This window comes from Chenopodium album, chromosome 17, assembly GCF_948465745.1.
Source record: "Chenopodium album chromosome 17, dcCheAlbu1.1, whole genome shotgun sequence".
NCBI classification, from domain to species: Eukaryota; Viridiplantae; Streptophyta; class Magnoliopsida; order Caryophyllales; family Amaranthaceae; genus Chenopodium; species Chenopodium album.
The window spans coordinates 30447110-30452062 of NC_137850.1; the positions used below are offsets into that span (position 1 = coordinate 30447110).

The 4953-nt window shown below is 34.4% G+C and overlaps 1 long non-coding RNA gene across 1 annotated transcript; it reads right to left on the reverse strand.

Annotated features, from left to right (window-relative positions):
• Positions 1-1911: 1911 nt before the first annotated feature.
• LOC145587765 (uncharacterized) lies at positions 1912-4683 on the reverse strand. The gene is made up of 2 exons (XR_014101427.1): positions 3820-4683; positions 1912-2142 (listed from the first exon to the last, which is right to left on the reverse strand). It is a non-coding gene; the product is annotated as an uncharacterized LOC145587765 (long non-coding RNA).
• Positions 4684-4953: the final 270 nt, after the last annotated feature.

Genomic DNA, 4953 nt, shown 5'->3' on the forward strand with positions numbered 1-4953 from the left:
CCTGGGATGTCTTTGGTAATAGGAATAAAGAAATCTCTTTTACTTCCTATCCTAAAGAAAAGCTTTTCTTTTGGACTGGGATATAAGCCAACTAAAGAGGAAGTCAAGTCTCACGATGCTAAGATCAAAGTACGTAGGGACAATAATAAGAAAGGAATAATCTCTTTACTCCCATCCTACAATCAAATCCTCAACGGACAATTTGTTAGGGAGGGAGAAGATTATCCATGCTATGACTTTTCAGCACCACTAGTTCTAGAAGGTATGAAGAAGCCTGGATTAAAAATATTCCACAATTGCTACTTCTTGAATGACGACCTCGAAACCGTTCAATCAAAACTCCTAACTCCAGGGTGTTATGATAGGCAAGCATTTAACTTGCTATTTGGACTAGAGCAAAACCATGTTGCTACAATGACTAATCAAAAAGCCATCCAAGATGAAGCTTTGGACCCAACCTCGTTGATCACCCCTTCCAACGAAACCCTTGATCATGGATGTTGGAAGAATTTCAAGTGGATTAACCATAAAGGTGACAAGTTGGAAATCATCACAGGCGAAGGAGAGATGTTCGAAGAATCCGATGATGAGTCTAGTCTAGGTTTTAAGGAAGCTAAAAATTTATGGCCATTACTAAGTCTTTATTTTCTAGTTCTAAGGATGAGGATCCCAAAAAGGATTCTCCTCTCGATGTACTTTCTTTTTATTTCAATAATATGAGCTCTATTTCCAAGTATATGTCTTCTCTTGAATCTTTTGAATGCTATAATAATCAATCTAATGAAGATGATAACATTAATAAACTGTTTGAATTAATGAATGAACGAGAACAAAAGAATCCTGTAATTGAAGAAACTTAAACAGTCAATATAGGAACTAATGAAAATAAGAAAGAAGTCAAAATTGGCTTAACATTAAATCCGGAAGAGCGATCGACCCTCATATCGACGCTTAAAGAATTTGAAGACTTGTTCACTTGGCCATACAAGGACATGCCTGGAACACACCATTCCCTTGAACACCCTACCTCTAAACCAGTAAAACAAAAATTTCGACGAATGTAAGCTGACGTTGCTTTGAAAATAAAAGAAGAGGTACAAAAACAATTAGACACTGGCTTCATTCGCATATGTAATTACCCAGAATAGGTAGCAAACATCGTCCCAGTCCCTAAAAAGGATGGACATGTGTGTAAACATTAGGGACCTCAACAAGGCTAGCCCTAAAGACGATTTTCCTCTACCTCATATTGACATATGGGTATATAACACGGCTGAACATGCGATGTTATCTTTATGGATGGATACACAGGTTACAACCAAATTATCATGGCAAAAGAAGACGAAGAAACACTAGTGGAAAAAAGGCCATCCGTAACGGGCAAAAAGGGCCCATCCGTAACGGGCAGTGTCCGTTACGTATGCGGCCGTTACGGATGGCCATTATTATTCGTAACGGGCACCGTCCGTTACGAATAACTACTTATTCGTAACGGGCACTTACAATGTCCGTTACGAATAAGTAGTTATTCGTAACGGACATTTCAGGTGCCCGTTACGAATAACCCATTATTCGTAACGGGCGTTTCAGGTGCCCGTTACGAATAACCCATTATTCGTAACGGGCGTTTCAGGTGCCCGTTACGAATAAGTAGTTATTCGTAACGGGCACTTGAAACGCCCGTTACGAATAACTACTTATTCATAACGGGCAATTACAATGTCCGTTACGAATAATCTCCGAATAAGACAAAAAATTAGGGGCATTTGTAACTAGCATTTCAGGTGCTAGTTACAAATGCCCCTATTCTTCTTTCCATTTACCACCCAAATTATTAGAATAATTTATAACAAATCCAAATATTTCTTGCCACAAACATATTATCAAAAATAACATATACACCAAATTGGATTTCAGATAAAATTCTTCTTGATTGAACCAAGATACATAGCTACATAGATTGAAGGGAAATTTCAGAAAAAAAAAAAGTTAGAGCCTCAAAGTAATAAATCTTCTGGTACAGGATGTCTCGGACATTTCTCTATCACTATCCTCAACATTAAAAGGATTAACACTGCCATTCTTGATTGCTTCGTCACCAATGTCTCTGTCTTCAGCAACATCAATAGAACTTCTTGCCTCCTAAAAGATCAGGAAAAAAAATCATAGATTAGCAAAAATTAAGAACCCTAACCCAAACACTAAGTCAGCCACTAAAACACAAACACAAGACAAGCAATCAATTTGAAAGATTTGCAAAGTTTAGAGAACCCAATGCCCAAAAATTAATAAAATTGAGGGACTAACACAAGGAGCCAACCATACAAGTATCACACTTGCATGGGCCACATTAGACATTATCAGCAAAAGTAAAAAAAAGGTTCAATCAATCTATAATTTCAGTTAATATGTAGCAGCACAGAGCAGAAAAGGCAGTATAATGCACTAGAAATGCATAATCCAATGTTGACCAACATCCTACTTTGCATCCTCTGACCACTATCCTATCAAGGGACCTTCCTCAAATCAGCAATTATAACATAAGTAGCAATTAAACCAAACTTCATTTCCCAGTTGAGCCAGCTACAGACTAGAATCAATTTAAGACCAAAAATATTCTTAAAGACTCTAAGACCAAAAATCATTTATTCATGCCTTGTTAGCTATGATAGGATATCACATACTTCGTATGATACATACTAGTCATGTATGTCACACTGTCATGTATCACTAAGTTATGTATTCATATTCAAAGAAAAATTACAAATAGAATAAACTTGCTTTATTGAAGGTGCGTGTAATAGACTAATAGATGAGATTAAGCGCCTATACCTATACAACAAGAGTTAAAATTTGTGACAATTTCTTTAATATGTTATATGCATTAATTCTTTAATTGAAGTTGCAAATCACCTTAACTACTAAGATAGTTATTGTACTGTAAGACTACACAACGTCAAACTTAAATTAATTTTGTTTAATTTGTTTACTTGAATTAATTTGTTTTTTTCATCAACAAAATTAGACCAAACGGCATAAAATTCTAGCTTTAATATGTGGTTCAACACTCATTCAAGACTTTTCTTCTAGTCAATTCCTAAGGTACTACGAACGTATGTTGTATGTATCTACACATTAATACAACCACAACTCTTAGCACGCAATGCGAGATTGCGAAATATCGAATTAAACACACCCTTTGGCATTATACACCTCGTCAATTCATACTATATAATACTCTATCACACATTGGAAGTTAGCAATTATGATATGGCCAACTTTTTCATTTAAAAAATAATTAATTAAAATAAAAAATGGAAAATTAAGTCAACTCTATTAAACATTGTTAGATAGATTGTTCCTCCTTCATCCATTATTGAATGTTAAACTATTGAAACAAGGAGATAATTCTAGAAAGATTAATGGAAAAATATAAAGAAATTGATGTATAACCTAATGACAGTATGTAATAAACTTATAATTTTGATGCACAATCTTAAGTTAAAATTGCAAGTACTTCTATAATTTACAGGATTAATTATAGTAATTCAACCTTACAAATAAACTACAGTATTTCACAAACAGCAAACTCACAAAATCAAACAAGTGCAGATAATTTAAGATTAAAATTCGCAATTGAAACCGAAATTCATTTCCAACATTATCACTTCCTCCAAATCAACATGCAAACAAAAAATAGCATCAAACACAGAAAACAAAATTCAATTATGAAATTCATAAAAATGGAAATTAAAACGCAAACAAGATCTAAAATCATAGCATTAAATGCAGAATCGGTAGAAAAGAGAAAACGCATACAAAGATCCACAATTGTAGAGGTCGACAGATTCGGAGATACGTTCGACGTCATTGCTGAGCTTTGTAAGGGTAGCCTACTTGTGAGCTACAATAAAAGCTGATTCCAAATCCCCCACTGCTGAGATTGAACATGAAACAAGAATCATAGCGAAAATTATTACTAACTTTAATTGATTGTTTGAAGCCGCCATTGTTGAATTCTCTGAAGTTGCAGATTGAGAATTGAAAGGGGAGAATTTTCGAAATGTGAAGAACGAAAGAGAAGCGGAAAAATTCCCAAAACTAAGTCATTTCAATCGATTTTCCAAGAAATAAAAACAAAATTCCCAAAAATAATTTTAAAAATCCAGAAAAATCATAGCACTTGAAAAAAAAAGGGTAACAAGTAACAAAAAATTAAAAGAAATAAGATTAAAAATAAATAAATAAATAAATAAAAGAAATAAGATCCTTGTAAGCGGTGGTTTCCAACGATCTAACCATTGATTTCTCCGTCGCCGTTAGTGCCTTCTTCCTCTTTTTCGCCTCTTATTTCACTTCCTCCTCTTGGTTTAAAACAATAAACTAGCAAAAATAATTCAAATAAAAATCAGATTAAAACCTAATTATAAAACCCAAAAATTCTACAATTTGAATCTAATTGCTACAGATCTAGTAGCAAAAACAAAACATAAATTAAGAAAAAATACGCATAATCAAGAGGAAAGAGAATATGGAGTTAAGGAGAGGTGGTAAAGAGAGTGAAAGAGAATGAATCCTGAGGAAAGAGAAAGACAATGAGTTCTAGAGAGGAGAGAGAAAGAGAGTGGGTGAGTGAAAGAGAAAGTTATAGAATGATTTCTAAGGAGAGAGAAACAGAGGGGAGTGAAGGCTGAGGAGAAGTGTGAAACCCTAAGTAACTAATGGGCTCATCTTATCAGCTGGACGCTGGACCAATCATTTGTAACGGGCCAATGATGTCCGTTATAAATAGTATACTATTCGTAACGTGCGGTATTTTGCCCGTTACAAATAATATAGTAATCGTAACGGACACTATATTGCCCGTTACGAATAAATAAGTATTCGTAACGGACACTATTTTGCCCGTTACGAATACTTATTTATTCGTAACGGACATTATTTTGCCCGTTA